We start from the raw sequence: 12,826 nt of genomic DNA, 5'->3' as shown, positions 1-12,826 counted from the left end.
CGTGAACTCTTGGACAAATAGATGCAAACTATTAAAAGTGCGTGATGAATACCTTTTTGAATTCTCTGCACCTAGGATACTTACTTTCATGTAAACGTTCCGTCCTTGTTGGCGGTCCGTATCGTGCGCCATTCGTGGGATTTCAATAGGTGTTGTTAGTGAGCTGACGTCAAATCTGAAAGCAAAAAAAGAATTTTGTTTTTAAAACTCATGAATACAATGATGATGGAAAGGAATTTTCTTTAAAAAAATCTATAGGAAAATTTTCATCTTTAAAAAATAAAACCTCCAAACATACCGTCCTACCATGATAACGTGTGAGTTGTATCGCTTCTCCCTAAAAGCTCGCACAATTAAATCGTTTCTAGGGCTCATACGCATCGCATTTAAGTGTCTGTTAAATATTGATGGACGATGGAACGATGCTGGGAAAAACGATAAATTTTTATGCCACAATTTCCACCCTTCCCCATAACGCGCACAGCCCATCCCTCTGATAAACTTTATGTGTCTGCTACTGGTTTGACCTCGTGCCGATGGTAGTGACTTTTTAGCTGGCGAGCCTATGAAGACACCACGAAAAAAGAGGGACATAACACAGCGTAATTATCACCACATTTATTGCCCCCCTCGGAAACCGGGGCGAATGGGCATCCATTTTGATGGATGCTTCGATCCCTTTTTTTGTGGTGAGCTTGCCTTAATTCACGGATTTTTATTTTCCCCGTGCTGCGGACACCTTTCGGACCATTATTCGCGAGTGATTGAAGATTGTGTTTTCTGAGCACGGTGGTGGTAATTCACGATGGTCTTGCTCGGTCAGCCCCGGGGTGGGTCTGATGTCCTGATTTCGCTAAAGGATGCAGCGGCGGAAATTTAACGAGAGTGGATTATCGGAAACATACAGCCCATCGCTTATTTGGGTGGATTCGAAGATTTTTGTACCGCAAATCCTTGAGGAGTAAGGAATTGGATCAAGAATATTTGTAGTTCACTTTGTTTCGGTGTTGGTAGTTCTGTGGATACAATTTATGTGGCTGCGCTTTTGTCTCTTATATTCTTCGTTTCTTATTCTTCGCTGGACAAATGTTATTTGTTTGTGATGATTATCATTCAATTCCCAAAAAAGCGAAGCTGGACCAAATAGCACGAAATGTGTACCCAAACAAGAGTATGGAATTACACTTTCATGCTATTAGTCTAGAGACTACTGTGAGTTCCTGCCGGAATGGTGCAGGCCCACCACAAACAGGGCAGTAAAAGTAAGGTTCAGTTTTATGGGTGCTCGGGCAAACGATCCTCCCAATCCACCGAGTACGACGCAAAGGTTTGTCGTAAATATTGTGAGACGGGAAAAAGAATTGAATGTTTTTTCTGCAAGTTTACCTCCCGGCTCGGAAATCGTTAAACCGCGTCGGAATAATGTGGTGTGAATTCGGGAAGATGCATCCCTGGATGTACCAAAAAGTTGAAAACATTTTGATTCCGGTTGGGTTCTAAAGCGTTGTTATTGTATCTAGAGAGATTTGTACTATATCTTTCATGATCTGGAAGATGGTTCCAATGCTACGTCAGCGAGTAAGAATATTTATCTCCACAAAGTGAAAAGTTAATGGATGAAGAGGTCCTCGTAGATTTATGTTGTTGCTTTTATGACGGTTCGCCAAATTTTAGGATTTGCTGTGGTTTGCCGATTTTATTGTTGGTGAAAATGATTTTATTAACAGACAAATTTTACTGTGATGGAAGAAGAGTGCATTTCCTTTTTTGAATGTAACGCTCCTCTATATCGAAGGACTATACACCAAGTCCATCCTTCTCAACTTTTTGGAGCAATATAAAACTAAGTTTAGCTGTTTTAATTAAACTCAAAATGACTATCTTGTGCTTTAAGACTGGGTAAAACCCCGTAAATCAATACTCTAACCTCTGGCAGTGCTAAGGTCCAAACAATACTTTGCACCCTTTATTGCACCGGGAGATGGCATCTCGCCAGCCAGCGAGAACTCTATTTGATTTCATGATTGTGAACCGTTCACCCGCTTTGCCAAATATTTGCTGAACTCTGCCCGATACTCTTCGTAGCCGGTCGCCGCCGTCGTTGCTCCAGAGCAGGCAGGCACTTTGGAGCTGCCAAAGATTTTGGTGGTGGCGGTGGTGGTCACCTTGACCTTTTTGTGACTAGCTCTAGACGACCCCGAAGGACGTGCCTCGGTTGTTATCCGAGGAACGATCGATTTTTGCGATGAGTCAAAGTTCTTGAAGTATCATTAATTTCGCCATTTTCATCTATTTCGCTCGAAATCCACCTTAATTCGACTCTCATCGTAGCTGGTGAGTATCGGTTGACACACTGCTCGAACGATCCTTTCTGCAACAGTAAACGCAACCAGACGGAAGCTTCGTTCCCAAGCATTCTCCCGGCTGGTGTACGGGAACTTTAAAATTATTGGCCACAAATCATGCAGCTTACGGATGGTGCGGTTAACTTTAAGCCATAACCGCAAGAATCAATTAATGGAACGGGGAGGTCGGTGTACAAAATCTCCATCAAGAGGCCGGGCCACTCTGGATGTTTTAACACTCGATGAATTTTATAGCAGCCTTTTATCCCTCACCGAAACGAGGTACTACCGATACCTGGCAGTACATGGGAAGCTGCCAGTGATATGTTTCATTGCCCACATAAAGCGCGTAAAATCATTTGATGTTTGCTAAGTAGGAATTTTCAATCTTACGACGGTGATAGTTAAATCTGGCATCGTCTACATTAATGCGTAATAGGTGCTCGTCTACAGCTCGTTTACGGTAGCCGGCGATGTTGTGATGGGACTTTGAGGAAAGTGGTTTAAATGATCATGTAAGCAAACCTGATTTTCGGAAGGAACATTACACATCGTTACCATTTATTGCTACTCCAGGTTGCGGCTCCAAAACTTCCTACGTAACGGTACATCTATCAACCTTTACCGAAACTTTGTTTAAAGACTAATAGACCGATAGAGGTTTGCTTTACCGATATGGTGAAATCATATCACGGCACGGTACATAAATAAACCCTACCGTAGTAGATAAGTACAGGGGAAAACAACTTTTAACCCTATCTGTTTTACATTTCAACCCTAAGCGCAATTCTTTTACGGTCGCTTACATTAGGCCGAGCGTTTTAAATCCCTTTTTTTAATTCGTGTTTGCTTAAGCATTAGATACACATCCACGACGATAGGGCAAAAAAGGAGTAAAGGGGCTCAAAATTAAATTATTTAAAACGATCCATATCTTCTCGCGTGCACACACACACACTCTGATCCACCGGAACCGTGTATGTGTGTTCTGAACATTTCCCTGAAAAGGTTTCCCTCTCGGATCTGGGTCGGAGTATTTTTAATGTGTTATCTTTCCGTAAGCATCACACCTCTGTTATCACTCACGGCGTGTGTATGTTTGCTGCTTGGGGGGGGGCAAGAGCAGGTAACACTGGAGGAAGAGCAGGCCGTGTGGGCAGGAGGAAATGCAAAGTGATGGTGACTCTAATGAACCGAAAGGATCATACTCCGGTGGACGGTGAACATTTCTGGACAGCTAGCAACGCCAGTCCGAGTGAAGTGTAATGAAATTAGGGTTCGGTCAGCCGGTAATAATATATTCATTTGAAGCATGATCGTGTTTGTGTCAAGCGGTGGAGTATATGTAACACAAGTGTGATTTAGTGCTGGTTTATCCTTGTTGGTTTTTCCTCTTCAGGTAAACAGTGAGGTTCAAAATGTGATGCCTAATCTGTTTAATATGTGATGTTTCAATTGCATTGCAGTCATCTCTGTAGACTCAATATACTTAACAAACATTTCAATTCAATTTAACTAATATTGTGGCAAAATTAATTGTCAATTACTCCGAAAAATTGTCGAAAGTTGTGTTTTGCGCTAACCGCGAAAAGACTTCGTGCGAGGAACGTTTTCTGAGAATTGTCGCCTATGTTTTGTCTTGCTTGAGCTTTTGATTCTAACTGTTTTGTTTCTAGCTTTCTCTTTCTTCGCTTTCGGTCCTCTAATGCCACACCCTTAAGGTGATCTTGTCCTCCTAGCTATCGAACATTTCACTGCTATCGCAGCGGAGAGAATAATTAATAACTGACTGACTGACTGACTGTTTATATTGCTGCAAAACGTTTGGTTAAGATTAGTAAAAAATAATAAGCGAACATTCATTAACTTATTTTTTTACTAAAAACGACATAACAAATCGAAAACTCAATTCTAAATTCGAACCATAAATATTTTTTTATTGTACAAAATAATATATATTTGTCCTTGATTGATACTGATACCGCTTATTGCTTTAGTTGTAAGATATTGAACCTCCAAACTTTAATTCCTGCTCAAACACAGCACAAACGATGAACAGAAATTAAAGCTACATATTTTCATCGTTGATTTGCTTGCTGTATTTTTTTCTTAATCCGCTTAAACCGTAAGATCTAATTTGCATGCGCTGACAAACATTCCGTCCCGGCTCCAGAATGTAGACCTAGTCATGAAATTAAATTCAATTATTCAACGATGTGGCTGGACGGAATTAGGTTTACTATAAATAATTTAATTTACCGCCAGCCATTGGTCAGCGCCCTCGAGGGGCCCAAATTCTGCCAACTAATGTTAGATTTGGTTCGTTTTCCGGCTAGCAGCTCGAGCTGCTGAAAGGCCCAGCACATGGATAGGAAGCAAAATTGAATTTCGCTTTACGCACACACACACTTACACAGGTAGCATTCATTTAACCATTATTGCTGACGCACTTCATCCCATGATTGCATAATCCAAAAAAAAAAAAAATGGTCAAGAAACGATACCGTATTAAAGTATGGTCAGCATTTCCTACCTTAAACAGTCACTACCTCCCATCCAGTGTTGCTATATCGTTATTGTTTTTTCATACAAATTAACCTCTTTATTGAATGTGAATGTGAAGGAGCAACTTGAAGTGGATCAACTTTCGACGGGTTCGTCGTTCGCTCGATTGATTCTTATCGCACCCGAACAATGCTCGATTAAACGCTTCGAATTTATGGTTACTCAATCAAGTCACACAACGGTTGGCGGCCAAACAGGATCTGCTGACGGTGGAAAACTTCCCATTAAAGTGGCGTCTGTGAGTGTGCTGTTCCTGGTTGAGCGTGCTTAGCTGCAATTTAAGCGCAGGCCTACAATCAATTTCATTGAGTAGGGTTTCTCAGCCCTTCCCGTCAGCCGTCCCACCGCGTGCCAGTTCGTGCCCTTTTCCCCGAGCCCTTAATAATGGTTGGCGGTCGGTGGCGACCTTATCCGCCGTAGTATTTGTCGTTTAGTGGCACGCGGTTTATAGAGCTTTCTGCCCTATATTTAGAGCGTTGTCAGTGTATGAGAGCCGGGGGTTTCTGCTTTGTTTTCATCTATTCCGGCTCACTCATTTATAGCATTGATTTTTTTTTTTTGCCCGGTTCTGTACACATTTGAAAATAAAGTTTCATGGTGTAATTGGCTCAAGGATGCAGGCCGTGTGTGTGGTCTCGAAAGGAAAGTTTAGTAAAGTATATGATCGCCAAGCACGATATAATCATTCGGTTTTAATATTTCTGCACTGTAAGATTGCTTCGCACGTGTGGTATTGGAAGTGTTTTATGGTGAACCGAAAGTGCTCGATTTGTTCTTGTTTTATTTTTTCCCTCAGTCAAAGGCCTTGTTAAGCGTCAAGAAGCCATATTCTAGATGTTTTATGAAACCGGCACTTTCTTTCGGTGAGTATGAGTTCCGTGAGAAAAAATAATGACTGGAAGCCACCATCTACCCATAAAGTTTACTGCCACACAACTAGTCGAGAATGTTCTCGCTTCGTCTTTGCGTTTAAAAGTGCAAACGACCTTACGATGTGTCGTCTGTAACGAGGTGTTACCTTTTCGCTTTCATTCGTTCGATCATTACCGATGAATGTGTTTATGGCTTCGGGCAAAGTAAAGCGGGCTTTGCGTGTGAAGGTAATTATTTCATTGAACGGTCTTTGTCCCTATAGTCTCTTTTTTGGTGGCATTGCCAACAAAATATAATGTTACTCTTCATTTGATAAACTATGTTGATACTACTAGATTGAATAACTTATACTATTTTTTACTACTTTTTGTCTGCTCAAAATTGTTGAAAATAATGATAGCCGCATCAACCTCTACAGCAGCGTCTCTGTTCTTGAGCAAGTCGAAAATATCTACCAGGAGTTAAATTTCAGCCATGCAGTTGAATTTGACGACTCTCAACATTCAGCAGAAACTAAAGAAAATATCTGAGGTTTTATTGCCTTTAAATTAAGGGTGTGAATCACAGCAGTTGTCTAACCGTTGAACAGTATCCCGTATATTTATTATTTTTCCATTTTTGTTAAATAAAACCTTCGTTCAGTTTTAGTACGAATTCCTTCATGTAACAATAGCTCATAATGTTACATGATGACGACGCTTGTGAAAATTATCTTCAAGCCGAGTGGACGCGCTGTTGATTGAAGAGACGCTCAGCAAACAATATCAGTATTCTTTTGATCTACTGGACAGCAAATCTCGATTGGAGAACCTTCGCCTAATTATTCAAGACGGAGTTGTAATTGATCTCCAGGATCCAGAAATAGCTGAAAAACGTGACTTTTATTTTTGCGAACGTAATGGCTAAAATATATGCTAATTTTTGCGGAGTCCTGTAAACAGGAGGGACCCGGAAAATGCATTTTTTTTAGATTGCACTTCAGATCAAGGACCTGAGGAAAATTGTATTCATTGCATTATCAGTAGTTTGTATTCAAGCATTGCCTTCCATAGAAGGTGCAGAAATGCAATCCACTTAAGTATACTACACTTCAATGCTTCTTCTTAGGTCTGGATGGGATTTGAACCCCGGTACTACCGTGTGAAGACTGGCACCGTTATCGCCTTGGCCACCGGGCCTCCCACACATACCTCAATGCATATGTCAATTTCCTTTCATTCATTAAACTAGAATTTGAAAAAAATAAAAACGATGGAAAAATAGTGAATTCCAGTCTTCAATATTGTGTGATATTTGCTCCATTTAATAAAAAAAAATCATCCATCTATTTATAACCTCATTTCAATCGATATCTTTGATCATGTCATTAGTGAAACTTTATCAATGTTGCGTTAAATAGATATGAATAGGTTCGTTCCTACACCATCAAATTTTGATTTCTCCTTAACACGCCGTGCAAGATATCGTTTGAAGCTCTTCCGAACCCACACGCCACGTACCGTGAGGTGCTACGTCCACAAAACATCCAGCCACATTAAATGTCACTTTGACAGTCGAATCGATGTCGATTTACATGTTGATACCGGGGTAGTACTCTGTTTCGAGCACCCAGGAGCACCCTCATTTACCTAACGATGATTCGTCGATGATTTTATGCTTTAACATAAACGAAATCCCAATCACTGTGGGTGCTCCTAGTGCTGCTAGACTGCTTCCGCCCTGCGCTGTTTGGTATTTCTATTTCCATTCAGCATGGCCGAGGCTCGATGATGAGCCAATGGGGCATGTAAATGCATTCGCGTCGTAGGTTTGTTACACGAGCACGCATCAAGCTTCCCACTCCCGGCGAGCACCGCGATGGACAAGCAATCGGTTTTTATGGACCCACCATTAACGTTCGGTTCGGTGATGGAGGCTATCTTCAAAACGTCAAATCATTGATTGAGTTGAGGAAAAGTCTGATGCCCGTTCGGAAGTTGGTGAAGAGGAAAAAAGGAGAGCTTGATTGACATTTACTTTTCCCCGAAATGTGTGATCCAGAGTGGTGCGTGTAAAAGGGCGAAAGGGTGTATGTGTTGATAATGCGTCGAGAAAGAAACAAACATGATGGAGCCGGGAGTTGGGGCGTCGATTAGAGCGTTGCGTACCCCCGGTGACTGTCGACGTTCAGAACGACTGGAAAAGATTTTTTTGTTGTCCTTCCACTGCCCTTCTATCCACAGTGCCCATGTGTGTGTTTTGTGCTGCACAACCAGTAAGCACCTACGCAAACACTGGGACTCGTCAATTAGAGAGGGCTTTATTTTCCAAGCTCAGCATATATTGTACGGATTAACATTGTAGCCGAAACGATATCGGTAAACACGGCGGTTTTATGCCATTTATAGCGCTATCGCCGAGCCGAGTGGGCTGATTTGGATGTGTACGCACGCGTGTGCTGTCATTATCGAGAATTGCTCGTCACATTATGCTACAGCGCTCGACGCTTCTAGCCACCACTAGACAAACATCATAAAGCCGGCGAACTGTATTGGGAAGTGTATGCTGACTTTTGTAGCTCAACGCAGCTGGGTTGTGACGAGGCAGAAAATGATAAACGCTTCATTAGCAAACCACCGCTGTCCGGATGAATTCGCAATGTACTGGTGTTCGATCTGAACGTAAAGTAATGGAGTGCCCGATGGCACACCGGCAAACCATCCCACTCACGCCTGGAATGCGGCAAAACATAATCGATGCGATGGTTAAGCTTCAAATGTTAGGCGCCGGGAAAGCTGTCGGATCGGCTGCTGCCCACAGTACCATTTGAATGGAAAGCAATTAATATCCGCCATAATTGGCGACCATCCAATATGGTTGGTTCGTTCAGACAAGTGTGCGTGCTTACCGTGCGAGTCATTTCGAGTGCACATTCCCACGCACAAGTGGTCGATAAATGCACCATTTTCCATTTTACACAATGTGTGTATTTTCCACCGCTTTTCCACAATCTGTTCTAGCACATTGAAGTGGTTTTCGATTGAAGAATTGCCGGGGAGTGCTTTCTGCCAAGTGATGTTAGCCAACTTTTTTATACTTTATATTGTCAACAATTTTAACAAGGTTTGCTGTTCAAAAGTGCACATTTTGCTCTGAAGCAAGCCCAACTGTACAGAATTTTGTGTGTTTTGCATTCTGACGTATAGAGGGCTACACTGTTACTCCTCGTGTTTGTGAAGGTTTTTTCACTGGGAAATGCGATAGTGTTTAGTGATGTTTGCATAAGTCTTGGGATTTTTTAAATGGTAGCGAATATCCAGGCTGATGCTGGTATGCTGATATACAGGGACTAAATAGAACAATAATGGTCCCATAACTCACACACATTTCTGAGACACCGTTCCAAAATTGATGAATTCTTTTTAATCGCGTTTCACAGGATGACGTTGTTTAAGATTGTTGGTCCCTTATATGCGGAAGGTCCTGTGAGAGTTGCTGCAATGATGAGTGCTATGAACTGTACGATCTTACTCTTGTGATGAGCTTGACATATCATGAGAATGACATACGATCCAACAAATACAGTCTTTTTTAGTTGTCCACATGGAAATTAGAGTTGCTGTCTTTGATACGACCATCAGAAAGGTCGAATAGATTGGACGCCGACGGCGCTAGACCCTCGAGGATATCTGAAGGAAAAGAGTTACTAAGACTAGATCTGTGACACCGACAATTTGCTTATCCAATTCTGCTATCATATAAGCTTAAATTTGAAACAAAACGGATTCCGAACTCAATATCTGCTCAACACTGCTTAACACTTTGCACTAACTTGCCTCATCGAAAGATTTGAAGCAAAACAACCAAATGAAAATTATTTCTGCTTATCCAATCACTGGTACAAAAACATTGAATGTTATAACAGGCTGCGAACCAGTGGATCCTTTTTCGTCTTTCCAATTAAAGGACGTCCTTATAGAAAATGAAGAAAAGGTTCATGTTGCTAGCAAAATTGTCGATGGTATCAGTGTGGCGCGCTGCTTAACAACTTCTGGGAAGCAACAAATACGAGCATTCGGGACGCTTGCGACTTGAACATTATGCGCTAACAACCTTTATTTCGCTCTTTACCATGAATAACGTATGGCTGCCTCATCCATCTACCATCTGCCGGGAAAGTTTTTGCGCACCACAGACAGTAGAGCAATGGGATGGTGTTTCACTTTTTTTCGTTAAGTTGGTAATTCACAAAAGAAAAATAGACCTGTCATTTATAATCGCTTTCGTTGTGCGACAAGCTGTGTACGTTCACTGTGTGGCTGTGTGTGAGCTCTGAAGAATATTATCAAGCCGATGTACTGGTATTTTCTGTCAGCTTCGTTGTGTACTTCACAGCTTCTCCACAACAGTTGACGGGTATCGCGCTGACCTTGTTTACCTTCCCATGGTGCGTACGTTTCGATTGCTAGGAAACAAATTCAGCCCTTGTTAACGCATCAGCTTATTGGTTATTTGTCGCTTTGTACTGGTATCGTTATTGAGGCAAATTGAACATTGCTCGAATTCCAGTTTTGCAAGCGAGGAAATCTTATTTCGTATGTATGCTTCAAAACGTTTGCATCGGCGGGCTCTTTTTTATCGGGAAGGGGATCGTATGCGGAAATCAGCTTTCTTCTTGCGCCATTTTTTAGCCCCGCTAGACCAAACCATCACGTGTATACTATCTGCTCTCCTGGTTTCTTGTATTGAAAATGGCATTACTTTGACACCGAATGTGTAATACCATTTCGGCGCGGAACTAAACGAATTTGTCAAATGGCCAGGCGCAACATATCGGAAGGAATTCTCGGTAGCCGTACGACGTGAAAAAGATAGAGGGCAGGCAGCGAACACACTATAGCGTAGTAGTCTCCTTTTTCAATGTGATGCTTTTTGCGAAATTGCTATGGTCCGTGTGCTATGGAGGAATGGGACTAACGTTAGGCTATGAATTTAGAACCGAGTGTCATGGAAGTATTTCTTTTTCGAGGGTAACATTTTCCGAAAGGTCAATAGAATGATCCTGCATCCGGAAAAACATGTGTCACAGAAGCTGAGGATTCGAGTAGTAGCTTCGATTCAAAGCCACAAACGTTTAGGATCAAGCTGGACCAGTTTGACAGATGTTGTGATGTGGTTTTATGCCTTGAATTAATCGAATCAAACATCGGTCAGAGGGAGCTTTGTTTCCGGGTTCGTGCTAATCAATTTTAGGATAAATTGATGTTTGAAAATTGTGTTGCGAATCCTTTGGGCGAGTCCTTAAATTAAAGTAAATCAAATTTCAGCTTGCTATAAAAATCGGTTTGTTTGCCATAAAAGTGTATTTTGATTTATTGATGATGGATAGTTGTTATTTCTATAGATTATGTTTGGAAAATAGTTTTATAAACTTTTTTTTTACTTCAAAATAGAAATTTGAAACAAAAAAATTGTCATTTGCCATCGCTTGACATAAACTTAACGAAAACAAACTATCACTCGACATGCTTCATTAATCCCTTCCGCAGATCAGTTTTTGCCTAGCTGCTACTCCATTGTGTTTACGGTTCAGTTTTCTAAGCTCAGACCATTGACCTCAATCATGAAAGCAATTTTGTGATGAGACGGTTCTTTTTGTTTGCTTGTCTGGAACAAAGCATGACAGAGAGAGATAGAGAGAGAGACAGAGAGTATTCTATTTTTTGCGACCAAAGCTTACACACGAGACAGTACTTCGTCTTGTCTAAGACCGTCCTCAGACAACGTGTCTATCGTGTCCCAACTCATGACTCAGCAGACATTCTAGCTTGAATATTAAAATGTTGCTAAACAGGATCGATTCCGATGGTGCCCCTGCCGTCCCGACAGCAACAGTAACGGCCTATCATCGATCGATCGGCGCGGGTAAAATGTTCTCACTATTCGGTAGATTCACCCGTTTCACCCACTCTTTTCACCCGGGAATGGCATAACCTTCCCGGAGTGGATATGTCAAGAGCAGCACTACTAACATCCCATAAATGGCGTAACCTACAGCACCGAGCTTGAACAGACAAAGTTACCCCGAAGCAAAGTACATTCCCTTCATTCAGCCATACCGGCAGGCCGTTGTGGGACTTTTGACTTTTTCTACGAGCTCCGCAGCACGCTTTTGGCTAGCAGAATGCAAACAAGAGCGGAGACACCGGCAATAGAAGGTCGTCCGGAATGGCGGAAAAATGTTGCGTGGTGTGGACCAGTTTCTGAAGGGAAAGAACTTGGAAGCAAACAGTAGGAAAAATCCTCACGCACGGAGCACTTTTTCACACACACACACACACACACACACACACACACACACACACACACACTCACCGGGCCACCACTTCTGGGTGGCTACTGCATGCTGGGAACGTAAGAAAAGTTACCGCTCCCGAGAGGGCTGTAAAGTGGATTAAGAGCCCGGGCCCAACGTTTATGCGGGCTGGCATTTCGTAGCAGTAACGCAGCGCCAACCAGTGAGCGGAGTGAACCGGATACGGATTTTCCTTCCTTCCCGTAGCACAGACGTACGGCTCGGGTGGAAAAGTTTAAAGTAAGCAGCAGCAGCCGAGAGCTTCCTTTGCACAGCCGAAATCGAATTCCGCTGGCTTGGCGATGTGATCGTCTTTAAGACGCTTCGATGCTGCCACTGGATGGATGCGCAGGTTAGATGGAGCAGGTAGTGATACTATCTGCTTCGAGATGGTTAGCATTCACCAAAACGGATGTGATAATAAATTTTAAAACGTTTTACAGCACATTATTCGCCTTTATTATGTTAGTCGGTTTGATATGTGTGCACAGGCAAGTGAGTAATGATAGCCAAGGTTGTGTTGATTGAATACGCCTTAGCCGTTTTTACCGAGAAATATAAAACCTGAATTTTCTCTTTTTTGTCTTTCCAACATACTTTAAGTTAAGTTTACCTATATATATATATATATGTCTATTTGTAATATATCAAGACAAAAATCCCACGATTTCATTTCCTTAAATTCAAAACAAGTTTTTGTATGTCTGAA

General features: G+C 41.9%; 2 protein-coding genes across 9 annotated transcripts in view; one reads left to right on the top strand and one right to left on the bottom strand.

Annotated features, from left to right (window-relative positions):
* LOC118502591 (pseudouridine-metabolizing bifunctional protein C1861.05) overlaps window positions 1-12,826 on the top strand; it is a 209,565-nt gene that overhangs the window by 84,889 nt on the left and 111,850 nt on the right. The gene's annotated exons all lie outside the window — the stretch shown is intronic.
* LOC118502590 overlaps window positions 1-12,826 on the bottom strand; it is a 143,189-nt gene that overhangs the window by 65,799 nt on the left and 64,564 nt on the right. For all 7 annotated transcript variants that reach the window (XR_004905060.1, XR_004905056.1, XR_004905058.1 and 4 more), the window contains one exon: window positions 85-175. The gene's annotated coding sequence lies outside the window, so the exon portion shown is untranslated. The remainder of the gene's footprint in view (window positions 1-84; window positions 176-12,826) is intronic.

Source organism: Anopheles stephensi, chromosome 2 (assembly GCF_013141755.1).
Source record: "Anopheles stephensi strain Indian chromosome 2, UCI_ANSTEP_V1.0, whole genome shotgun sequence".
NCBI classification, from domain to species: Eukaryota; Metazoa; Arthropoda; class Insecta; order Diptera; family Culicidae; genus Anopheles; species Anopheles stephensi.
The sequence above is the reverse complement of the archived record's forward strand: the minus strand, read 5'-3'. Positions and strand labels throughout refer to the sequence as shown.